The following is a 27,350-nucleotide window of genomic DNA, read 5'->3' as shown; positions in this document are numbered from 1 at the left end:
TGAGACCATGAAACACATTCATAAACACAAGCAGCAAGCAGTAAAAAGTCCCACAGATCAAAAATACCATTTGCGGCCACATTGCCCAAACATTCCAAATGGCGGTTTCATTTTAAATGAGAAACGAAAAACAAACCCACAAGGCGGCAAAAGTCTAGGCAACAGTATGTGCTCCCCTCGGGAGGGCTCTACCGACCTACAAGAATAGGAGGGGGGGAAGGGCAGGGGCAGAGACAAAGTGATCATGATAACACAGAGTCAAGAGACTGTGCAGACTAGGGAGACAGGGCCGCCGCCGAGTCGGGCGTCAGTGGCGGGGTACAGATCCCGCCGCGATAGGAGTTCCAGGGGCCCCACACCTTTACCCATTTCCCAGGCTTACCTCTCGCCACATACACAACCTTTTCTCGGAACATACACCAATCCATATTTTCCTTCCATACCGAAATCGTGGGTGACCTCTGGGAGCCCCACAATTGTGCTATGTCACGCTTGGCCACCATATATCCCAATGTCACCCACCACGTTTGCATCGCCGTGTAATCAGTCGGCTCCCACACATTCAACAGACACCTCCTAGCCTCGGGGAACAGCGCAACATGCGTGACCGCTTGCAACACCGCATGCACACCACGCCAGAATCGAGTCACCTCCGGACATTCCCACAAAATGTGGAAGAAGGTCCCTAACATGCCACACCCACGCTTGCACATCCCATCCACCGCATATCCCATACGCATCAGGCCCGGTCCCGTACCGTAAACCCTGTGGAGTACTTTGAGCTGGACGAAACGAAGGCGGGCCGGTATGGCCACCTCTTTCGGGGAGGCCACCGCAGATAACCAATCCTCGTCGTCCAGCTCCAATCCATCAGCGACCCATGCCTCACGGAGGGCGGCCAGCAGTCCCGAGCGATCGTTAATGAGCTTTTTATAGATCAATGAGATAGTGCCATCCGGTACATGCCCGTCAAGCACTCTATCTTCCAAGGGGGAGCACTCCGGGATGGACGCGACCTCCGGGAACACGGAAGACAACGCGTGGCGAACCTGTACATACCGGAAGTACTCCCTGTCATGCAACTGGTATTCCGCTTTCAGCACATCAAATGCCTTAAATCCCCCCTTCGTCCAAAGATCGCCCACCCTGCTGATGCCAATCGTGTCCCACTTCTCGAAGCCCTTCGTCGTTCACAAACAACCCAGTCGCTCAGAAGCATACAATGGCGTCGCCCGGGTCAACCGATCCTTCCACCCCCATCGCCGAGTTTGCCGCATGCCACACCCGTACCCCGACCCGTGTCGGACCCATCAAACGTGCGTCGAGCGATCTAGAGTAGAGCACACGATTGTAGTCGCCACCCGGCAACAACAATTTGTCCATTTCAAAAGCCGGATTAAGGGCGGGCCCATAAAGCCCGTGGTTTATCGCAGCCAGCTGGGAGGCCCAGTAATAACATTTGATGTCGGGGAGGGCGACCCCCCCATCGTACCACGGGAGCGTCAGCTTCGCGAGGGCGATCCGTGGCCTCCCATCCCAAAACAGTTGGCGTTGCAGACCCTCCACCTCCCGAAAGTAACTAGCCGGAACGACATCCATTGTGTTTTGTAAGGCATATAAAAACCGTGGCAACGACATCATCTTAAACAGCGCCGCCCGGCCGAGCGGCGAGAGCGGCAAGCGCCTCCAACGCGCCACATCCGCCTTCAAACGTTGGAGGGGGGGAGTAGGTTCTGTGTGTATCGGGCCGCGGAGTCCAGGGTGATAAAAATACCCAGATACTTAAATCCCTGTTGAGCAACCTGGATAGGACAACCCCGTGGGAGGATGGGAGCCTCCCCTGAGAGGACATATACACAGGACTTAGCCCAGTTGATGACTAGGCCTGAGTTCCGGCCAAAGGAACACAGCACATCAACTAACACAATCTACGATTCACGCGGGGAAGCAAGATACAAAAGAATATCGTCCGCGTAGAGAGAGACTCGATCCTCATACTCAGGAGTCCATCGGAGACCATGAATCGAAGGGTGCCACCGCAGCCACTCCGCCAGGGGTCCAAGGCGAGCGCAAAGAGGAGAGGCGACAGCGGGCAACCCTGTCGCGTACCTCTACCCAATTCGAAAGGAGCCGATACTCTACCATTCACCACCACCTGGGCTAGCGGTCCGGAATACAACAATTTCACCCAGCCAATGAATCCCGGGCCAAACCCAAACTTCTCCAGCGTCGCCCAGATATATGGCCACTCAAGCGTGTCGAATGCCATAGTGGCGTCCAGGGACGCCAAAATGGCTGGCTCACGTATGAACGGAACCCTCGAGAGCACCCCATGCAAACGCCGCAGGTTAAGCGCGGTGTTGCGATGAGGGATAAAACCGGACTGATCCTGATGGATCAGATCGCACACCACGCTGACCAGCCAATTAGCCAGCACCTTGGCCAGAATTTTCGGTTCCGCATTCAAAAGCGAAATGGGCCTGTAAGAAGTGACCCGATCACGCGGCCTCCCCTCCTTGTGAATAACCACAATAGTGGCTAGACGCTGGTCCAGCGGGAGGGAACCCGCCGCCCGGGCCGCGAGGAACATATCACGAAGGTGCGGCGCCAATGTATCCGGCCGCAATTTGTACAATTCAATGGGAAGGCCGTTAGGACCCATGGCCTTGCCAGAGGCGACTGAACGTATGGCCAGGGCGATCTCCTCAGATGTCGGAGTCGCGTCCATCAACGATTTATCCTCCTCCGAAAGGGAAGGCAAAGCAATATCTTTAAGCAAGTCGCGGGAATCCTCTTCCGAGCGAGAAGATACCGGGGAATACACCCTGCGGAAATACTCAGCGAAGCAATCAACAATTTCACCCGGATCAGTGACATACACACCCTCCACTCTCTCAACCAGCGGAACAACTCGACTCGCTCTCTCCTTTTTATCCAGCCACGCAATCAGTTTTCCAGCCTTATCACCCATATCATACAGCCACCCCTGCTGCTCCCTGCTCAGGCCCCTGGCCGCTTCGGTGACTAGGGCCTTGTAGTCCGCTTGTTTGATCCTAAGAGCATGCAGTTTGTCGTCCGTGACACCACAATCCAGGTCTCCCTCCAACTCAGTTATCTCAGACTCGGTACGGGTCACCTCCTCCCGCTCACACCTCTTGGAATGGGAAATGAGGGACAGGGTTTCCCCCCGGAGTACCGTTTTGAACGCCTCCCACAGAGAAACAGCAGACGACACTGAGCCCACATTATCTCCAAAATATTGCTCAAGGGATTTATTCAAATCTGCGCGAATTGCAGGATTACGCAGGTACCAGGGGTTGATCGGGACCACCCTCCCCTCCATCCCCGGGACAATATCAAAGTGTAACAAGAGCGGGGAGTGGTCTGAAATACCCCGAGCAAGATGCCGCACCTCCCCGACCCTCCCCGCCTGTGCCGCTGGCATCAGAACATAATCAAGTCTCGAGAGACTACCATGGGCCCCGGAATGAAAGGTGTATTGTACCTGCGCAGGATGTTTTAGCCGCCAACAATCCACCAGACCCAGGGTATCTAAGAGGCCAGACAACCAAGTTTGGGCCCGGGGGAGATCCCTGGGTGGGTGACGATCCTCAGTTCCGGAGACCACAGCATTAAAATCCCCTCCAACCACTAGGATCCCCTCCGGCAGCCCAAGAAGAAGGCGCCCCAAATCAGCAAAAGTAGTCGTCTGCAACCCCGGTGGGACATAAACAGAAACCAAAACAACCACTTTACCCTCCCATCTACCCACCAGAGCCGTATATCGCCCCCTGTCATCATGGAGCACCTCATCAACCTCCAACGGGAGCGAGGTTTTAACCATAATGCCCACACCCCTCGAACCAGAGGTGAAGCCCGAATGAGCCACAAGGCGATAGCCCCGCCTATTCATAGCACAGAAGGAATTACCAATAAGGTGTGTTTCTTGCAAGAACACAATATCAGGTTAAATCCGTTTTAAAAACTGCAGGACCACCCCCCGTTTTATCCTGTCCCCCAGTCCGTTAACATTCCAGGAAAGAAATCTCAGTCCCCTACCCCCCATCACAGCCAAAACCAATCAGTCCCCTCCCAGAGAGCACCTTGAATAGAACACAACAATATGTCTGCCTTGTGGTACAAACAAACAATACCCAACCCCAACCCAACATTCCAAACAAAACTCCCCCCTCCCTGCACCCCTGCATGAGCCCAAACAGCCCCCCCAACTTGCAGTGTGCCTGTCGCCCCTGCATGAACTAAACTACAAAGACCCCCTAGAGGAGGAAAGAGAACCCCCTTGAGACACACCACCACCTCCAAGGGAGGGGGAGCAAAGCACGACAGTCAAGAAACCCTGAGCACAGCCAAAAAGTGGCATCATCAGGAATTAGCCCCAGTGTCAATACCGCTGGCCCGATCCAGTGGGCACTCACCTCCCGCGGCACCCACACCCTCTCGATCATGTCCCCTAGGCAAAGTGTCCAACCAGTCCCCGGCCGTCTCCGGACGGTCAAAGAAATGAGAGCGACCCTCGGACTCCACACGCAGCCTGGCCGGGAAAAGCATGGCGTATTTCAAGTTCATATCTCGGAGCCGCTGCTTGACGCCCATGAAACCCAGCCTCTGCTTCTGGACCGCTTGCGTAAAGTCAGGATAGAAGTTCACCTCCACGTTCTCCAGCTTAAGCGGCCCCTGCACTCTAGAAGCTTGTAAAATCGCATCCCTGTCCCGAAAGTTGAAGATACGGGCAATAAGAGGCCGCGGGGGAGCTCCGACCTTCGGCTTGCCACCAGGAACTCTATGGGCCCTCTCCACCGCAAAGAATTTACTCAAACCTCGAGGCTGCAGACGATTAGAAATCAGATCCTCCACAAAGAGATCCGCCGCCGAATCCTCCAGTCCCTCTGGCACGCCGATAATGCGAACGTTGTTCCTCCGGGCCCGACTCTCGGAATCCTCCAGTCGCCGATCCGTGAGCGCACTGGCCTGCCGGAGCCGACGTACCTCCGTCTGGAGGGCCGCCACCTCAGTCGTGAGGCCCGACGCGGTGTGGGCCAAAGAATCCACCCGGTCATTTGTCTTGGAAAGATCTGCCCTAACAAGGTTAACATCGATGAGAACCGCGTCGAGTTTGTGCGCCAGGGTATCAAATTGTTGACCCACCGAGGTCTTCATCTCCGCTATGGCGCCCATGACGTCCTGCAAAGTCAGATCCGTCGGCAAATCCGGGCCATCCGCGGGGCACTCAGGAGACTTATGCGACCCGCCGGGAGAACCCTTCGGCAGGGTGTAGCGATCCATGACGTTGGCTTGAGTTGCAGCGCCACGCCGGGTCGATTTGGCCTTCGGCCTCTCTCCATCCTGCTTCGTCGCCATCGTACTGTATCCCGTACACCCACGAGTCCTGCCGCGGAGAGCGAACAATCGAGGCCGAGGACCCCAGAGGTCGCCTCAGAAAGGCGGAGCAGGTCCCCGCAGGGCAGGCAGGGTCCCCCAGCGAGGCAACCACCATACACAGAAGCGCCGTGATCCCACTCGCGACAATGGCAAGAGGGCTCAAAAGTGAAAGTGAAAGTGTGGGGTACGCGTCTCGCTAGGCTCGTCCCGCCGTTGTTATTCACTTCTCCACCGGATCACCCCCCAACTCAGGTCCGGGGTCAGGAGAGGAGCAGGCCGCAAACTTCAATCGACGCCCATCACGGCACACGGGGTCCGATTGAAATACGGAAAACGGGTACCACCTCGGCTCAGGTTCACCAACACAGTCCCCTCAACCGAATCAGGATGAAGACAGGATAAATGTAGGAGGTCGCGGAGGTCCTCAGGAGCCTCGCACCTACGCGGCCATCTTGGGTACGCGCTAGGCTCCCCCCCCCTCTTTTTTTTTTTTAAATTCTTTTTATTGAGAGTTCATAAAAACAGAATAAATGATATAAAACGCAATTGTATAGAATTAATACGGTACTAGGCACGTAGGTACAAAAACATTTTCCAATTTCATCAATTCGGAGCTTGATTATAAAGTGCAACGTGTAAAAACAAAAAAAAAAGTTACCACAATTCAGATCTTAATTGTAAAGTGCAATGTGCAATTGTAAAGCGCAAAATGCATAATGGGAACCAGTCTAGCAGACTATTAGTTAAGATAATATATTTAAAATTGAATGCTGTCAGAAAATACAATAGAAAAGACTAAGTTTCAAACACACTCCAAAACTTCTCATATTTCTTAAGTGCCCCTGATCTCAATGCGTATTTTCTTTTCCTGCCCTGGATTCGTAGTAATTTTGCCTTCCAAGCCTGAAAAGTTGGTATTTGATCGGTTTTCCAGGACTGCAGAATAAGGGATTTGGCTATTAAAGAGGCTATGAAAAGGGACTCGTCATATGGAGTATGGTTCACAGAGCAGCCTAGTACAGGAATTAAGTCATCAAATATTATAATGGCTTTGAGCTCAAAAGAGAGGTATTTTTCAATTTCCTTCCAAAATGGCTGGATATTAGGGCATTTCCAGACAATATGTTTCCAGTTCCCTTTCTCCTCACACCGGAAACATTTATCAGCAACTAGGGGGAAGATGCTATGGAGATAGGAGGGAGTTCTATAAATCAACCATTTATTGTAAAATTGCATGCGTCTAAAATTCGCGCCACGAAAAATTGTTTTATTAAATTTATTTATCTTATCCCATACAAGCTTGTTGATTTCAATATTTTCTCTCTTTTTCCACCTCTCAATGATCCTACTGGAGAATATCTGCCCTTTGTCCTCTTTTAATAATTTAATCCAGATACTCATCTTTTTTTGAATTTTATTATTCAAAGCTGTCGAGATACTTTCTTGTGGTATAGATTTCCTATATCCAACTCTCTAAGCCTTGAATTAAACATACAGAAAGACCAATTCAAGGTGGAATAAGAATGATGTACCTGCCTGGAGATTTCATCCCATGACTTCCACCTATTTCCGGTGAGGAAGTCTTCAATCTTCACAAAGCCATTTTCTTTCCAGAGATTTAATATTTTACTATCCATACCTCCCTCTTCTCCAAAGTTAGGGTTGTTCAAATCCGTTGTATTACTTATTCTAGGAATAGAGTAAAATTTTAAAAACTGAGTTTTCTGTTTGAAAATCCACTGAAGGAACTTGTAACGAACTTTCTTTGGGTCTTTTGTGATTCTAATCGGATCAATTATTTTTACTTCTGACAGCATCTTCCTCATAAAAAAATTGTCTGCCACGTTAGTGTCTGAAAAAAAAAACCTAAAACTGTGGTGTGCAAAATAATATTCTCTAATATTTGGAAGGGACAACCCTCCTTGTGCAAAAGGAAGGTATAAAGTGTTGCGTGCAAGCCTAGGAGATTTTTTAGCCCAGAGAAAGGAGGAGATCAGGGCGTCAACTTTATTAAAAAAGGAGACCTGGATTGCGCAAGGTGCGGCGTCGAACAAAAAATTAAATAGAGGTAAAACCGACATTCGTATTAATGCTGCTCGTCCCATTAAGGTCAGGGGTAATAAATTCCAGCGATCTAAAAGAGACCCAACCTTTTTTAACAGAGGTGAAAAGTTCAATAAAAACAGATCTTCCAAATTATCCGATATAAATATTCCCAAATATCTCTTCGGGGTTGGGTTGTATATTTGCCTGAATTCTGGTATTAAAGTGTCTACAGTGCAGTTTACTAAAATAATTTCTGTCTTGTTAACATTAATTTTATAACCCCCTAGTTTTTGGAAATCCGAGAATATTTTTAAAATTTTCAATTGACTAGAGGGTTTAGAGTCTAAAAAGAGGGCAATGTCATCGGCGTATAGTTTTATATTAGTCATGCCAACTACTGGGCAACTTCTGTTTACAGATAAACAATCGCTTTTCTGACACTATACGAAGGAATAACTGCTCCTACACGTACGTTTATTCCTCTCAGAACTCGCCTCCTCTAGTACCGTCTCAAGGCACCTATTTCATTTGCTATAACAGAGCTTATACATGGTTACCAATGGGTTTCTCCGGTACTTGTTATATAGCCTTTCTTCTTCCCCCTACTTACACCGCTTCCGCAAACCATCATCGAACCAGATACGGCAGAGGAATTATCGATTCAAAGGACACAGCAGGACAAGAGGGAGGAGATTTCCTCAAAGGATTTCTTCCTTTCTGGGGTCCAATGGCCAACAGCAGAAATATAAGGCAACTGGTTCGTGTCGTAGAAACCACAATAGACATCACTGTAGGAGCCTTGAGTAACATCACGGCAGAACTATAGGCGGATCGTCTTATGACCTTACAGAATCGAGTTGCCTTAGATTTTGTTCTCGCAGATCGTGGTGGAGTGTGCAAATGGATTGGGTCAAGTTGTTGTATTTTCATACCTAATGACTCTCCGACGGTATACCAAGCTATCTCCAAGTTGCACATAATCTCCGAGTCTATTCACCAGGACGAAGGAGATTGGTCTTTTACGGAGTGGTTTTGGGGACTACTGACCAAATGGGGTTGGAAAGCATTGACATTCCTTGGTATAATCCTGACCATTATTTTCTCCTGTTGCCTTTGTATGCACTGTGGTCCCGCTATCTGTGACCTTTGTGCTACTATGTGCATTCCAAAACCCAAACCACAAGTAACAGAAAACATAAGAATGATGTTACAGCAACAACTCGATGACCTCATGTCTATCGACATTGACTCAGATTAGCATGAGTCTATATTGCCTGAGTTCTGGCAAAAGGAGGGTCTGAGGAACTTTGTTTTTCGATTGCGATCGAATCGACCCGCCATTTTGTGCTCCACCGCCATTTTGTGTTGCCATCACTCAGGCAGCGGGGCGAGCAAAGTCTATTCTGTCTTTTTCTGCACCCTGGTGTCACAATACATTTTCTGCCTCTATTTACAAAGCTGGCCGAGTACACTAATCCCTGTCTGGCCTTCCTAATCCCTGTCTCAACCATCTATTGATTCACACCATTCTTTCCTGACTTTATCTTGTCCCCTGTCCTTCACTGCCTTCTGCTAGCATTCTCTCGTTTCACAACTGGCCTCCAACACACACAAACGAATCTCGCCACCTGCAAGTTAGTTATGAATCTGTTAATTAATTAGCTTGAGGGAGGGGTGACAGACATGATTGGAGGAGAGGTTTCTTCGAGTCATCTGACACTTTTGTTTTCCAATCTCTCCTATTGGTTCTATAATGTTTTCCAACTTTCCTTATTGGCTCCTTCCTGTATGCTCTGGGAGTACCTTTTGTTAATGTTTATAACATTGTATAGTTGTTAGACTCGGCCTCGTGGCATGGCCATCCCTGTCCCCGCACCACATATCCTGACCCATGTAGCCCCCGAGCACTCGGCCTAGCCGATCCTTCCCACCAGAACACACACACACCCGACCCTGACTTCCCCGTCCGTGGCCTTCCTCCTTTCGGCCACACCGGGCCCGCGTGCCCATTTCATGCACCCTGATGGCCGCCCGGCCCCAGCGCAACCCTGGCCTAGAGGCGCCACTCCGGCTGGAGGACATCGCGCTCCCATTGGGATGAGAGAGGGAGGAGCAGTTTCCATCGCACCTCTGAGCTCCCCTGGGAAGGTGGGTTTCGATCGGCCCTGCGGCCTCCCCGAGGGCTGGCTCCACGCCTGCTGGATGTCTGGGACTCCTCCCGACCCGGCCCTGAAAGGATCAAAAGACAATGGCAAGAAACCCCGACAAGCGACCCCCAGGTGACAAGACCCCTGCCTGCACAGACTCTGGACATCAAAGAGGAGTCGACCTATAACAAGGGGTGCTCTGGGACTATCCGGCAGATTCGCCTTTGGAAACACCTGAGCCCTGCTGAGTGACTCGCGGCTCCCTGAAGATCGTAAGACCTCCGAACTTGTGCTTGAGCTCTGCTGACTGACTCGCGGCTCCCTGAAGATCGTAAGACCTCCGAACTTGTGCTTGAGCCCTGCTGAGTGACTCGCGGCTCCCCGAAGATCGTAAGACCTCCGAACTTGTGCTTGAGCCCTGCTAAGTGACTCGCGGCTCCCCGAAGATCGTAAAACCTCCGAACTGTGCTTGAGCCCTGCTGAGTGACTCGCGGCTCCCTGAAGATCGTAAGACCTCCGAATTTGTACTTGAGCCCGGCTGAGTGACTCGCGGCTCCCACAGACTCTCCTGGTCCCGCCGGACCCCGACGACGACAAGCGTATCCCCCAGCTCGAGGATTGTGAGCTGTGCGCCGGGTACGCCCCTGCATTTGATCCATATCCCCACAGACTGTCCCGCTACCTCCTACCCCCCCGAGACTCTGTGAGCCCGTGCTCTACTTGTATATATTTGCCTTGCTGATCATAAAGATCCTACGACTCCGGTTTGATAAAGATTTGTTCTTAAGACCTCACGGTGTGGCTTCTCTTTGTCGTGGGGTGCCGAGAGTACGATCCCAGATACGAGATTCCTCCCCTGAGGAATCCCCCGCCAGTGCCCGGCTACGATACCTCGAGGGTGGGTCTCAGGATAGTCAGGGCCCCCTCCGGGCTCCTCTGAGGTCGCCTTCTAACATTGGTGGCAGCGGTGGGATTCGGGCCCATAATCTAGAGATCGTACCGTGAACGGCTGACGCACTACCGACAAAGATGGCAGAAGGAAACGCCATGAGTCTCACAGAAAACGACACCAGTACCGTGTTCCAGGCGGAACAACTGGAAGAGTACACGCACAGAGAACTGAAGCAATTCTGCAAAGAACTAAAAATCGCTACCACTGGTCTCAACACCAAAGAAGATATGCAGAAGGCGCTGAAAGCTTGAGTGGATTCTGGAGCCCCCCGCCCAGAAGGAGCAGTGGAGCTCCACGATGAAGCTGGACCCTCCCAAGGAGAACGCAGCAACAACCAGGTGCGAAGCTTCGTACCAGACGGGGGCCTATCCCCGGAGGAACTCGCAGACAGAGAGAGAAGTCACCATCACGAACTCGAGTTGGCCAAACTTAAAATCGAGGGCGAGTTGAAATTAGCCGAGAAAAAGCTAGCAGTGGAACAGATGCGAGTACAAGGAGAACTAGAAGAGAAGAAACTCCAACAGGAACACGAAGGAAGGAGACTTCAACTGGAGCACGAACGCAGCTTGAAGGAAATCGAGCTAAAAGCAAAAAGCGAAGAAGCGCGGCCCCCGGGAAACCGAGAGGCGGCCTCCCCGGCGGAGCAGAAGGTCCACATTCCCAAGGATGTGGTCAAGGAATATTACAAAAACGATGACATCCAACAGTGGTTCAGGGCATACGAGGTCGCCATGACCTCCCATCGGGTCCCGCAGAAGGATTGGGGGGCCGGGTTGTGGGGACGATTTCTGAGTGAAGGGAGAGACACCCTGCTCGACCTACCAACCTCCATGCAGACCTCCTACAACCACATGAAAGAGGCCCTCCTCACAATATACGGCCTCACCCCGGAGATGTACCGCCAGCGGTTCCGGGACTGCAGGAAGATCCCGGGCACCACCTGGGTGGAGTATGTAAACTTCTTCAGCCGTGCATTCGATGGGTGGATCAAGGGCAGCAAGGTAACCACCCTAGAAGAACTAACCAACCTCATGTTGTGGGAACACCTGGCTGCGAACTGCTTTGTGGAACTATGCCAGCATCTGCTCGACAGCAAGCTCACGGATCCGAGAAAGCTGGCTGTCGAGGCGGATCGCTGGGCCAAGACCCGGGTCTCCCGGGGCCCCGTAGGAGAGTACCCCCCGAGCCAGTCAGGGACCACCCCGCCAGAGAGGGGGGGGAACCAGGGAGGGCAGAGAGAGTCCCAGCCCAGTCCCCCGAAAACCCAACCTCTGCCTTTCCCGGCGCCCCCACCAGCTGTATCCGGCCCACCCGTGAGACGGGGGCACCGGGTGACCATCACTTGTTTCCGTTGTCAGAAGCCCGGGCATTACGCCAATGACCCTGAATGCCCCATGGCCCCACACATCACCCTGACAGCACCCCCCGCTAGACAAATAGCCAATGTAGCACTGGGGGAGGAGGTTGAGGAGACCGTAGAGTGGGAACCCGCCGCCATGGCCCTAGTATTATTAGGAGATAGAGAAATGGTCCCTGGAAGCCTCCTGCCCTCCAACACGAAGAAATATGGGCAGCTCGTAACGATCAATGGCCACCAAGTAGAGGCCCTTCGTGACACCGGGGCCAGCATCACCGGTGTCCTCAGTCATTTAGTCAACAAAGACCAGGTCCTCCCCAACGTCTTTTGCCCGGTAATTTCCGCTGATAATATGGAAAGTCTGTGTAAGGTAGCCCTGGTGCCTTTTGAATGGGGAGGGGTGGTCGGTAAACTGAAAGTCGCAGTGAGAACCTCCCAGCCAGTCAACTGTCTCCTGGGGAACGACCTGGAAAGTTCCCCCTGGAAACAAGTCGAGCGCAAGACCCACCTAGGGATGATGGGTCTCCCTGAGTGGGTGTGCACCACCACCCGATCTATGGCAGCCCGACTGACCCCCCTTGGGGAAGTCGAAGACGCCCCGGTCACAGAAGACAGGATGGTCCCCGCCGAGGGTCCCCACATCCCCCCACAAGGAGGGTCGGTCGCCAGCGACGAACCCCCACCTTCCGACTCCGCACAGGTCACTGAGTTAGGCGATCTGCCCGAGTTGGCCCAGTGGCGCCACGAGGGGGGCCCCTCCCGAGAGGAGTTCTGCCGGGAGCAAGCTACCTGTCCTTCCCTGGTTGGGCCCGGGCAACAAACAGAGGCCCAGGCCGCGGGCGACCAAACTGGAACGCACCGAGTGTATTGGGAAAATGACCTTTTGTACAGCGAGCAGAAGTCGGTGGACCTAGGATCCGCCCGGGTGCTGGTGGTACCCCTACGCTTCCGAGACCTCCTCCTGGGCTTGGCCCACGACGTCCCCCTCGCAGGCCACTTGGGCCAGGACAAAACCTACAGCCGCCTTGTGACTCACTTCTACTGGCCAAGGATGAAAGCGGATGTAGAAGCCCACTGCAAGTCCTGTCCCACGTGCCAGGCTAGTGGGAAGAGCGGAGGAAAGCGCAAGGCTCCCCTCCAACCCTTCCCTGTCGTCAGTACCCCTTTTGAACGAGTCGGGATCGACATTGTGGGGCCCCTGGACCCCCCAACCTCCCAAGGTCACCGCTTTATCCTCGTCCTGGTGGATCATGCCACCCGATACCCTGAGGCCGTACCCCTGCACACCGTCACAGCCCCCGTGGTGGGCTGGGCGTTGATGGGAATCTTTTCCCGTATGGGTTTTCCCCGCGAGGTCGTGAGCGATCGCGGTACGAACTTCATCTCCAAATACATGACGTCCCTGTGGCAACAATGTGGAGTGTCCTATAAGTTCACCACCCCGTACCACCCCCAAGGAAATGGCCTGGTAGAGCGGTTTAACCAGACTCTGAAGGGGATGATCGCGGGCCTGGAAGAACCACTCCGGCGTAAGTGGGACGTCCTGCTCCCCTGCCTCCTGTTCGCCTACCGGGAAGTCCCCCAGAAATCCTTGGGGTTCAGCCCGTTTGAATTACTCTATGGGCACCCCGTCTGGGGGCCCCTCAGCCTGGTCAATGAAGGGTGGGAGGCGTTGCCCTGAAACACCCCACGAGATGTGTTCCGATACGTCCTGACCCTCCGGAACCAGACTAGGAAGTTCCGAGAGCTGGCCGAGGCCAACCTGGAGGCGAGCCAGGAAGAGATGAAGCGCTGGTACGACCAAAATGCGACTCTGGTCGAGTTCCATCCGGGCCAGCAAGTATGGGTCATGGCCCCCGTGAAACCTTGCGCCCTCCAGGATAAATGGACCGGGCCCTTCAAAGTGATTGAGCGGAAGAGCCAGGTCACGTACTTGGTGGACGTCCAGTCACCACGGGACCCCCTCCGGGTCCTTCACGTGAACCGCCTCAAGCCTCACTTTGTGCAGACGGAACTGAGCCTCCTGCTGGCCACCGATGACAGGGCCGAAGAGGAGTCGGATCCCCTCCCTGATCTCCTGTGTACCAAAGAGAAGGATGGCTCCGTAGAGGGAGTGAACCTCTCCCCATCCCTCACTTCCCAGCAACGTGAGGATTGCGGCCAGCTCCTATGGCAGTTTTCCGACCTATTCTCTCTGGTCCCCCAAGTCACCGACTGGTGTACCCATGACGTGGACACCGGAGACAGCCCACCGGTGAAACACCGAGCCTACCGAGTCCCTGATCGGGTCCGGTCCTGCATTCAAGCCGAGGTCTCGAAGATGTTGACCTTGGGAGTGATCGAACCCTCAGACAGTCCCTGGGCCAGCCCCGTGGTCCTGGTCCCGAAGGCAGCTGCCCCCGGTGTCGCCCCAGAACTCCGCTTCTGCGTGGACTACCGGGGACTCAATGAAGGTACCCGAGCTGATGCCCACCCCATTCCCCGGGCCGACGAGCTCATTGACCGACTCGGGGCTGCTCGGTTCCTCAGCACATTCGATCTCACCTGCGGCTATTGGCAAATTGCGCTCACAGAAGGAGCCAAGGAGCGGTCCGCCTTCTCCACCCCGGATGGGCACTATCGCTTTCGCGTGATGCCCTTCGGGATGAAAAATGCCCCGGCCACCTTCCAGCAACTGGTAAATAGAGTCCTGGCCGGGCTGGAAAAGTTCAGCACTGCCTATCTAGACGATATCGCAGTTTTCAGTTCCGAATGGAGCGAGCACCTCCAGCACCTCCGGAGGGTGCTAACCGCCCTGCGCCAGGCAGGCCTCACCGTGAAAGCTAGCAAGTGCCAGATTGGGCAAGGGTCGGTAGTCTACCTGGGGCACCAGGTCGGAAACGGCCAGGTCGCCCCTCTACAGCCCAAGATCAACGCCATCCTAGCCTGGGAACCACCCACTACCCAAACGGAGGTCCGAGCCTTTCTGGGCCTCACGGGCTACTACCGGAGATTCATCCGGGGGTACGGCAGCCTGGTCGGTCCCCTCACGGAACTCACGTCCAAGAAACAACCCAAGAAAGTGCAGTGGACCTCTGCCTGCCAAGAGGCGTTCGATGCCCTGAAAGCGGCCATGTGCACTGCCCCCGTCCTCCAGGCCCCTGACTACTCCAAGGAGTTTGTGGTACAAACGGACGCCTCTGAGCATGGCATTGGGGCCGTCCTGTCCCAGGTGAATGACCAAGGCCTATACCAGCCCGTAGCCTTCCTCAGCCGAAGGCTGTTGCCCAGAGAACAGAAATGGAGCACCATCGAGCGCGAGGCGTTCGCCGTATTCTGGGCCCTCAAGAAGTTACGCCCCTATCTGTTCGGCACCCATTTCAAAGTCCAAACCGACCATCGCCCCTTGCGATGGCTCATGCAGATGTGAGGAGAAAACCCCAAACTACTGCGGTGGTCAATCTCCCTCCAGGGGATGGATTTCACCGTGGAACATCGCCCTGGTACTGACCACGCCAACGCCGATGGCCTCTCCCGGTTCTTCCGCCTCAGCGAAGAGAACCCCCAAGAATATGGGTAGTTCTCTCCAGCTTTCAGCTGGGGGGGACGCGTGTTAGACCCGGCCTCGTGGCATGGCCATCCCTGTCCCCGCACCACATATCCTGACCCATGCAGCCCCCGAGCACTCGGCCTAGCCGATCCTTCCCACCAGAACACACACACACCCGACCCTAACTTCCCCGTCCGTGGCCTTCCTCCTTTCGGCCACACCGGGCACGCGTGCCCACTTCATGCACCCTGATGGCCGCCCGGCCCCAGCGCGACCCTGGCCTAGAGGCGCCACTCCGGCTGGAGGACATCGCGCTTCCATTGGGATGAGAGAGGGAGGAGCAGTTTCCATCGCACCTCTGAGCTCCCCTGGGAAGGTAGGTTTCGATCGGCCCTCCGGCCTCCCCGAGGGCTGGCTCCACGCCTGCTGGGTGTCTGGGACTCCTCCCGACCCGGCCCTGAAAGGATCAAAAGACAATGGCAGGAAATCCCGACAAGCGACCCCCAGGTGACAAGACCGCTGCCTGCACAGACTCCGGACATCAAAGAGGAGTCGACCTATAACAAGGGGTGCTCTGGGACTATCCGGCAGATTCGCCTTTGGAAACACCTGAGCCCTGCTGAGTGACTCGCGGCTCCCTGAAGATCGTAAGACCTCCGAACTTGTGCTTGAGCTCTGCTGAGTGACTCGCGGCTCCCTGAAGATCGTAAGACCTCCGAACTTGTGCTTGAGCCCTGCTGAGTAACTCGCGGCTCCCCGAAGATCGTAAGACCTCCGAACTTGTGCTTGAGCCCTGCTGAGTGACTCGCGGCTCCCCGAAGATCATAAGACCTCCGAACTGTGCTTGAGCCCTGCTGAGTGACTCGTGGCTCCCTGAAGATCGTAAGACCTCTGAACTTGTACTTGAGCCCGGCTGAGTGACTCACGGCTCCCACAGACTCTCCTGGTCCCGCCGGACCCCGACGACGACAAGCGTGTCCCCCAGCTCGAGGATTGTGAGCTGTGCGCCGGGTACGCCCCTGCATTTGATCCATATCCCCACAGACTGTCCCGCTACCTCCTACCCCCCCCGAGACTCTGTGAGCCCGTGCTCTACTTGTATATATTTGCCTTGCTGATCATAAAGATCCTACGACTCCGATTTGATAAAGATTTGTTCTTAAGAACTCACGGTGTGGCTTCTCTTTGTCGTGGGGTGCCGAGAGTACAATCCTAGATACGAGATTCCTCCCCTGAGGAATCTCCCGCCAGTGACCTGCTACGATACCTCAAGGGTAGGTCTCAGAATAGTCAGGGCCCCCTCCGGGCTCCTCTGAGGTCGCCTTCTAACAATAGTATTTAACCTGATGCGCCACAGAGTGAAGTGGCAGTCTCCTGAGAACCTACTTTGTGTACTTCTAGGATAACTGTACTAGCTGCAGCTAAATAAATCTAATCTTCTAACGCCGACAGAGTGTCCCGTGTCTCTGTGTAGCTGAGCAGGAGAAAACCAGGAGATTAAGGCGTACCCTGCGCCGCCAGGCCCAATTGGTTCTGGTTCTTTAGGCCCGGGGCTCAGAGCCCCACCTGGGCCTCAGGCATGGGGCTGCAAAGGGTGCCCACACGGGCCTCCCACCCAGGGCCCCAAGCCACCTTCACAAGCTGGAGAAGCAGGGGGAGGCCTCCCCAGGCCCGGTGGACCCAACCCAGGACCTTGGCCTTGGGGCAGTCTGGGGGATGGAGCCCAGGGGAGAGTGCCCGCCCTGAGGCCCAGCAGGGCTCTGGGGCCCGGTTGGAGCTCTTGGGTGCAGACATGAAGGGAATGCCTCACTGGGCTCATGGGACCCCATTCTGGGTGCTTTGCCATGTGGTGGGCCGGAGAAAAACACCCAGGACGGGAAGGCATCCACCCCAGGACCCTTCAGCGATGTCATCAGTAATGTCACTGACCATGTTATGAGTGATGTAATTGAGAGGTCATAAGCAGTGCATTGGAGGGGGTAAGTTATAGTTGGCTCAGGTAACTATAACCGCCAAATTTCACTGGTTTTCTACAAGTGAAATCTGACCCTAACTGTAACATCCCTGTAACCTTTGTTTTTTTAGTGACTTTCTAAGGTTTTTTTTAATTCTATTTCCTAACTATAACGTCCCTGTAACGTTTGTTTTTTTCCAATGAATTTCTAAGGTTTTTTAAAGGCCAATTTCTAACTATAACTAACCTGTAACCTTTGTTTTTGTCAGTGAATATATATATATATCGGGTTGGGCCTGTTAGGATAGTCACTCCCTTAATATTCCAAACGAAAAACCACATCTATCACCTTATGGTACAGTGAAATCAGGCCTACCAGCCAGTCCATTATTAACAGTTCTTTAAGTCTGGCACAGCAAACTGCGTAATGTGTTTCAACTCCACACGAGTCTTATGCTTATATGTGGGTAGTCACATTTTAGGTATTTAAACATTTATACATTAACAGTGACGAAGGACAACTGGCATGGTAAAGTACCTCCCATCCTGAAGAAAACCTCATAATAGCAAGTATTTCACAAAGGTTATCAATAAAAACAGTGAATGTTCCTATAACTTGATGCCCTGTTTCATCAGTTCAATTAGATTTTTCTTGCATCCATATATTTTGAGCCAACATTTGTCTGTCGTCGTTTTTGGCCATCTGTGCAGTTTTAGCACCACAATCAAGGGCCCAGGACTGGTGGGACATCTCCGGGGGTTCAGGACTCACTCAGGCTGGGTCCAGGTGTGGGTTCAAGACGGTGGGAGCCTTTAATGTCCCTGTGACTCTGAATAGGAGGCCAGCAAACAAGCCCTTGGGGTCACTTCTGGTGGTCCTGGGTGTAGATGGGCTCAAAAACAGGGCTGGTCTCTGAGGATTAAGGCATGCTCCAGGCAGAAAAGCATTCCTTCTAGGGACAGCAGCAATCTGGCACAGTGCAAGGCAGGTCACAGCAGCAGGCAGTCCTCTGAAAGTTCTTCCGCAGGCATCCCTCTGAGAGTTCTTCCGCAGGTCCAGCTTTGAACTGAAGAGTGGGACTGAAGGTCTAATTTCTATTCCTTGGTGCTCTTTTTCTGGAAGGTAGGAGAAGCTTCTGGAAAAGGTCTTTGAAGTGCATGGAATATCCTAACTCCCCTGCCCTGGCTCCAAGCTTGCTGCAGTGACAATAAAGGATTGTTAGGCCCTTTGTGTGATGGCAGAGCAAGGGTTATTCAGGTGTAAGTGGGGCTGTGCTCAGCACCGTCCCCCATCTTGTCATCAGATTGCCAGTTGAGGCACACTTAATCCCTTTATTGTTTGACTGTCTGGAAGGAATTCACAAAGTCTAACTGTCAGCTACACCCAATAATGTGACTGCAGACAGGCTGCAGGCACAAAGGCCTGGGGCTGTAAAATGCCAACTTTCTAAAAGTGGCTTTTTCAAAACTGTAAAGAAAATGCTGACTTCACCATTAAAAAGGATTTATAATTGCAATTTCATAGGTACCAAAGATGCTATATCTACATGCTCCCCACTATGAATTACAGCTTAGAAAATGTCATAAGGAACCCCCAATGTTATCAGAGGGGAGGGGTAGGCCTCAGAGAAGTGAAAAACAAATTGAGGAGTGTTTCACTACCAAGACATGTACATGTCTAACCTTTTAATTACACAGTACCCTGCCCTATTTGCTACGTAGAGTCTACCTTAAGGGTGACTTATATTTAATAAAAGAGGAGTTGTCAGAAACTGAGTCTCTGGTTGGCAGAGGTAAGCACCCTGTCCAAGTAGGGACACCAGTCCTAGGTAGGGTATGTCAGTCACATACCATAAATTACCCTGTGCTCACCCTCTGGTAGCTTGGCACAGAGCAGGCAGGCTTACCTTAGGAGGCCATGTGTAAAGTATTTGTGCAATGCAAAACACAGTAACACAATGAAAACACCACAAAAGGACTCCACACCAGGTTAGACAAATAGATATGAATTTCATAAATAAAGCAAGACCCAAAAAACTAAAATCCAGTGATTGAAGTCAAGAGATAAATGTTCAAAAAATCAAACTTAAAATATCGCTTAGAAGTAATAAGTGCCTATGGGGGTTTTCTGGTTGCGCTGGACCAGGGCAAAGTCAAGAGTTCAGGCTAACCATGATGGAGGGTGTGCCGACACAGGAAACACAAGAGCCATGCAGGCCCGCTTAACACAGTACTTTGATCTGTAGTGTAGTTCCTATATCCCTGATAGGCTCTGCGCATTGGAATAATATACACTATAGTTTTGACATAGGACTGAGGTCAGTATGTCTCTATCGAGTACATTAAACTTAATTACTTGTGTGTGCCAGCTAACTCAAAGGTCACTAGAAAACTTCTCAAATTATCAAGATGGGATTCGTTTCTGACAACCGCATAAACATGACAACTTTGTTTCCCTTAGAATCGGAACAATCTCAGAATCGTGGAAACAATAGATAACAGTTTCACTCAGTCAATCGTGGATGCTTCATTTCTACAGAGTTACACAGAAATAGATAGACGGTCGTTTCAATAAAAAGGGTTTATTGAACAGTCTTATTTCTCGTGCAAGAGATATGAACTACTACAATCCTAAGACAGAATGCGAAGTAAAATATGTACAGCGATAGCAGTAAGATAAAATGATTCTGCAATAGCATGGTTTGTGTAGCTATGACAGATATTCATAAAAATACATACATAAATAACACAGGCTAACATTTTAATACTCATCTGGTGCTTCTAGCTAGTTCTACCCCAGTGTATCTAACCTAAGTGTAGTACGAGGTAAGAAGTAGGTGCTGTTTGTCTATAGTCTAGTTTAGCTATAGTTGCCAAGATTTGCCAAATGTCCCTCTAGGTTCTAGTCCGCTCCATACCTTAGAATGAGTGAGGTTGGAATCTCTTTCCGAGTCTCGATCTCTAACACCCCATAAGGGGAGTCAGAAACACTGGAGCTGGATTCTCTGTGAGGAGGATGACAGTGTCTGGTCAGTGCGTCAGGCGGGGACTTGACTTCCTACCGAACTTACCGTGGAGAGCCGCGTCGTGCAAGTAGGCAGTCGAACCGTGGTTTGTCATGGTAAGTGAAGGTATATTTATACCTTGAAGGTGTTTAGGAATGCCAGTATTGACGTAAAAGTCGGGCAGAAGAACGTCATGAATGAACCCCTAAGGAATATATGTTCATGCATAATAAATGAGTTCTTGGAGAAATCAATATCCAAGCAAGGGGAAGTCCTAAAGGCTTAAGAGTTTGGTTTTCCAAGAACTCGTTGTGACGTAGATGAACGGATGTAGGTGGCCATGCCTGTATTTGGTTAGCATGGATAATGCCTAAATAAGTGTAGGATTTCTATGCCTAAATATGAGCAATGCGAATTTTGCCTATATAAGAACATAAATCGAGAAACCTATATACGGTATCTAAATCGACACACAACAGATCACAATAGCAAGAAGTGGGGTGCAGCAAGCGATAAGTCGATGTCGATCCAGCAGAAAAGATGATGCATCAGTTTTCTTCATGCAATGATAGTGATGTGTCTGTCCTGGAGACAATGACCACAATTCCCACACTGCAGCAGCGGCAATGAGTTTGTTCTGATGTGTCGGTTTGTTAAGGTGATGAGCTGCTTCCAACTGCGATGTGCCGATTCTGCTCCTGCAACAGGGTCGATGGGCCTGTTCTGTAACACGTAGACTGGAGATGCCTCAATTTCACTGGAGCAAGCACCTGGGTCTGATTCCAATGGACCAGGCACAGAAGCAGGTGAGGAGACTTTGATATCCCTGAGTCACAAGTAACAGAAGGCAAGCCAACAAGCGCTTGGAGATCACTCTGGGTTCAAGGCAGAGTCAAGCTGTCCCTCAGCAGGGTCAGAGAGCAGCAGGCAGAAGGGCAGCACAGCAGAAAATTGGTTCATTCAGAGAAGCAGTCCCGCAGAGTGGCAGTCCTTTTAGTAGCACAACAGTTCTTCTGAAAAGAGATTCTTTACAGGTCCAGAAGTGTCTGATTTGGTGGGGTCAGAGACCTAGTACTTACTTATCTAGTTGCGCCTGAAGTGGGGATGACTTCAAAGAAGGGTCTCTGGAGTGCACAGAGGCCCTTTCTTTCGAGCCCTGGCTTCAGACATACTACAGGGGGGGAATAGGTCCTTGGTGTGGGGACAGGACACAGCCTATTCAGGTTTAAGTGCCAGCTCCTACCTCCCATCCTGCACAGGATGAGCCATCAGGAAGCGAATGGACACTTAAACACACCTAACATTCCTTTGCATGTGTCTGTCTAGAAGGAATGCACAAAGTCAAGCTGTCACCCACCCCAGACGTGTATTGACGACAGGCTACAGGCACACACAAATGCTCACTTTCTAAAAGTGCCATTTATAAAATAATAATATACAATCCAACTTTGCCAGTAAAGAGGATTTGTCATTCTATTCCAAAGATACAAAACACGCTGGAGCTACTCCTTTCTAATCAGGAATTACAGCTTAAAAGTGTAATAAACAATTCCCAATGTTAATCTATGAGAGGAGTAGGCCTCACAGTAGTAAAACACGAATTTAGGTGTTTATCACTACCAGGCTGGCAAAATTTTAAAGTACATGTCCAACATTTTACTTACACTGCACCCTGCCCTATGGGCTACCTAGGGCCTATCATAGGGTGACATGTGTAAAAAAGGGGGGTTAATGCTTGACAGAGGGTTTTAAATGCCAAGCCGAAATGGCAGCAAAACTGCACACACAGGATCTGCAGTGGCACTTGTGTGGATGGCACAATCAGTGATTCAGGGTCACAAGCAGTATTTAATTTACATGGCCTGGGCACTCTACTACAGACTTGCAGATAAATTAAATATCTCAATTGTGGATATAGCAAAGGTAACAATGTTTATGGGAGAAGAACATGCCCTTTAGCTCGGCTGGTCAGCAGTGGTAAAGTGCTCAGAGTCCTAAGGCGAACAAAAATAAGGTCAGAAAAAGAGGAAGGTGAATAGTTTGGGGTGACCCTTCACTGAGGGCCATTTTCCAACAGTGCCTCACCATGGGTATGAAGCACAACATAAATACATCTACAATACAATACACTGCAATATTTGTTGATCACATGGAGTGGGTCAGAAATGCTAAGTGTCGAAGTAGTAAAGAAGGTTGCACCAGAGCATAGTTAAACATTAGAAGGAAACACAATATAATCAAGTGTCCTTTTTCTGAAAAGAGAGCCCAGACTGCTGGATCCCAAACCACAGACAGTTTCACTTAGTGTTTATCTTACCTTCTAGGTGCACAGCCTGCAAAATGTGGGAGAGGTCATTTACTATCAATTCTGTCTATGAATTTATTAATTTAAAACTAATATATTAAGATAACAGTCTATCAAAGCTGGTATAAATATACATATTAAAACACTGTTCATAATCTTGGAACCATAAATCTTCTCTTATGTTAAAAAGAAACGTAATCTCCCTAAAATCATATGCACCTCATAAAAACACATAAAGAGCCATTATAATTGTAATTTAAATTGTTTTGCCCCTATTAAAAAATGACCCAGGGCACATGCCATATTCAAAACTCTTTTGAGATGCAAAAGATTTGCAACTAATTTACAAGTCTTGGGGGCATATGTATGAAAGGAAAAATTAGACGCAAACGCTGCGAATCGCAAAAACCAGCGTTTGCGACTGATTTTTCGCTATTTCAGATGTATGACACACTTCCACATTGAAAAATAAGAAATCGCTAATTTAGCGATTCCTTAGGCTGCGAAACATCAAAACTGCGAATAATGTTGCAAATTCCTAATTTTGTGATTTCTTAGGTCAGCGAAAATCGCAAACAAGAAATCGCAAACTAAGAAATCGCAATCTCATGTATGAAAAAGTCGCAAATTGCGAATCCACAGAATTCGCATTTTAAGAAATCGCTATTAACACCAATTGCTTGCAGGTGGTAAACTGGTGCAAGGTATATAAACCACCCCACGATGCAACAGACACACCCACAATGGCTGCAATGTACGTGATAGCCAGGAGGCTGCGTATTCGGGCCCTTGCTCACAGGAGAATGAGACAGGAACGTATATTCAGGCTGCGCATCACCCTGTTCCAGAACACTGAAGAGGACATCTATGACAAGAACAGACTGCACCCACAGACCATAATGGACCTGATTGAGGAGCTGAAACCCCACTTGGAGCACCCTACATGCAGGACACAAACAATTCCCATACATGTGCAGGTCCTGTGCTCCCTGCACCTCCTGGCGTCAGTGAGTTTTCAACGGGTGATAGCGGAGGTTGGTAGGGTGTCACAGAGTGCACTTTCGCGCTTCTTCCATGCCTTCCTAGATGCAATGCTACTGCGGCTCTCACATCACATTTACTTCCCCACCTCCCAACAGGCATTACAGCAAACAATACTGGACTTCTACCAGATTGCACGTTTCCCCCACGTCATTGGCTGCATTGACGGGACCCATGTGGCCATCACACCCCCAGCAGAAACTGAATATATCTACAGGAATCGGAAATGCTACCATTCCCTCAACATACAGATTGTGTGCAACGCTAAGTATCTCATCACAGACATCGTAGCCAAATACCCCGGCAGTACACATGACTCTTTCATCTTCCGACACAGTGAAATACACAGACGTCTGAGTGCGGGAGACTTTGGGGAGGGGTACCTGCTTGGTAAATACATTGCACACATCAATACATCCACTACATCACTTGAGGGGGGGACATTGACTTACCTATTGTGTTTTTTTCCATGCAGGTGACAGTGCCTATGCAGTGCGCGACTTCATCCTGACCCCATACCTGGATCCTGCAAATGCAAGTGAGAGGAGCTACAACAGGGCACACAGATCTACACGCTGCGTCATTGAGCGAACCTTTGGAATCCTGAAGAGCCGCTTCAGGTGCCTGCATAAAAGTGGAGGCGCACTGCAATACAGCCCTGAGACCTGCTGTAAAATGGTGGCAAGCTGTGCAATGCTACATAACATGGCAATGAGGAAAGGCACCACAATTGATGTGACCGACACAGACACATCGGATGACGAGCGCCCTGCTCCCCCTGCCAGACCAGCAGCAGGAGTTGGGGCAGCTGCTGGACGCCAGAGACGGACTGAGATCACACAAAACTACTTCTAGGTGAGTAATAATGAAATGAGACAACAAAGCTTGATGATGTGTCAAGTGTTTAATCACACTTCACATGCAAGAAATAGTAATTGTCCCCAGCACATGTTGTACACACAGTGCAGAGAAGGCACAAGTAATAGTGCAAACAGCGTTTTCGGGTTAATGCACCCGTGTTGCAGTCAGTGTCCCTGCAGATGATCACCTCCGTCGGTGCCGTCCAGGGTGAGTGCCCCCCATGGTGCTCCCTTGGCCTGCAACCTGTCTGGCACTGCGGCGTCTTTCACCTGGCAAGGTTGGAGTGATGCTGCTGCGACTTGATGTGTCCTCACTCTCAGCAGAGGCCATTAGTGCGCTGCCACCAGCATTGGCTGTCTGCAGCTGCTCCACAGCAGTGGTTACCTGCGCAAGCCCTCGTGGAATGTCCTGGCAGCAATGTGCCATGTCTAACTGCATTGTTACGCTTCTGCGTGTGAGTGCGCTGGTGGTGGTGCAGAGGCGGTTCACTGCCTTCGTATAATTGTGTAGGCATGCATTGGCACGTCGTCCAGCCCTGTCATTGGCAGCTTGGGTGTCCCTCAAAGTGGCACAGAGCTCATGGATTGCCGCTGCCATGTTCCTATTGTCCTTATGTATGCGGCATAGCTGGCGATTTATTGACCGCAGTGCCTCACTTTGCAGGCGCTGTTCCTGCAGAATGCTCTCTTCCAAGCCGGAGAACACGGACCCTTCTGCTTCTGTTGCAGTGCTGCTCCTGGGCCTTGATCTGGATGTCGCCTGTGCCCTTCGCCTTGGTGTTTGTGCGTCATGACAGAGCATTTCTGTCACACCCTGACTCCCCTCTCTCCTGTCGGTGTCATCCCCTGTTGCTGGGAATTCCTCCTCAAATGGAGGCAGTGGGGGCACATGTGCGCGCTTCCTGCGCTGAATTGGCTGCTGGTCTGTGTCATCGCTGGAGTCCGCAGGGTCTGCAGGCTCCTCTCACTCTGCGCTGTCTTCTTGTGGCATGCAATGTGCTGTGGATGTAAAGGGGACTACATGAGTTTGTGTTACTGTCTGCATGTGGCACTCAATAAAGTTACAATTCTTTAAAGGCTAACCTCTGACACAGTTTCATTCACTTATCCCCAAAACACACATGTTGCTTTTAATTTTGATGGTGTCATGGACACACAGTCAGACACAGTACTACGAGCATTGCTGGGTGTGCTGTGAGACCTGGCCTGGATTGACATTTAGGGAGTTTACTATGCGCATTTGGGGAAGTGTGCAAGGGATGGGGAGGAGTGCAGGTTGATTTAGCATGCATCTTACCTTGTCTGCTGGATGAGGGGTCAGAGCTGTCTATTGCAGCCACACCACCAACGCTCTCAGGCAGGAGGGTAGACTCCACGAGCTCCTCATGGGGGGTTGGCTGCTCTGCAGTGGATGGTCCTCCTCCAGTCTGATTGGCATCCTTCAGTCTGGCTGCCACCCTCTCCTTGGACCTCTGGCGCATGTCGTACCACCGCCTGCGCAGCTCCTCGATGGTACGTGTGGTGACTACAACAGCATTCACCTTGCTCTGTATTTCTTGCCAGATTTTCCTCTTCCTGGCCTCCCGGGACATGCAGTGCCTTCTTCCCGAAGAGGAGCTCATGGCTGCAGACCATCTCCTCAAAGAGGACCTCCTGCTCCTTTTCAGAAAACTTGTGTTTTCGCTTTCTTTTCTCAGCATCCTTGGCCTGCTGTTTTTGGGTGGGATCCATTGCTGGTTGCTGTCTCCAGGAAAGCCACCTCACACTCCACAAGCAGCCTCTGGGAGTGGCTCAGGTGAGCAGGTGCAGGAAATCACTCCAGTTTCCTGTTTGTGATGTCATCAGGCTGCACCAGGCTTGCAGATTCCCGTTTTTGCGATTTCTTAATTTGCGAATTTCGCTATTAAGAAATCGCAAAACGGGATTCTGCGATTTATTTGCGACTTTTAAGTAATCGCAAATGATTAGCGATTTATTTTTTACATCATGTTTAGCGAATCTGAATTTGCGAATCACAATATATCGCAAATTAGGATTCGCTAAAGGGGAGTTTGATACATATGCCCCTTAGTGCCATATTTTATAAATATTGGTCTGAATAAATGTCTCTGGAAGGGCCAAAGGTACAATCTAATAAAATGTGTGCACATGTAAATTTAGCGCTAATAGGACACAAGTAGCACCGCCAGGGGTCATTTATGGACTGGTATGTTGATTGAATAGAGGTCATTTAGGACAATCCAAAATGTAAGAATGTATTGCCTCCTATCATACTTCTGCTTTCAAATGAGGACATTTGATGTCATTAGGTTTGCTCTTTGGCTCACTTGCTGAAACCCATGATTTAAACAAATGGCTCTTACCCTCTCTCTCCATTCCTTGATTTGTTCCCCTGAGAAATATATCCAAAAAGAAAGAAACACTTTGGATTGGATGCAAATATCGCCTTTTCTGACATTTTTCTATTCCAAAGTGCAGCTTCAGAACGGAGAGGGAAAAAAGATTCAAAGTACGAAAACACATTAGCCCCACTTGACAGAGTATGCCAGTGAAGTGCTACTTTCATGTTCTCTTCTTTCAATAGTGTTCACTTCTCCTGCTCTGCCGCTGCCCCCCCTCTCCCTTTCTTCTACTTCCTCTTATTTCCTCGCTTTCTGTCTCTATCTCGCTCCTCCTCACATGCTAAAAACTATGACTTCATCAAATGTCTCTTGCCCTGTCTTACCTCTTATTTCCTTTATTTGTTCCCCTATG

The sequence above is a fragment of the Triturus cristatus genome, chromosome 4_2 (genome assembly GCF_964204655.1).
Source record: "Triturus cristatus chromosome 4_2, aTriCri1.1, whole genome shotgun sequence".
Lineage (NCBI taxonomy): Eukaryota > Metazoa > Chordata > Amphibia > Caudata > Salamandridae > Triturus > Triturus cristatus.
The sequence above is the reverse complement of the archived record's forward strand: the minus strand, read 5'-3'. Positions refer to the sequence as shown.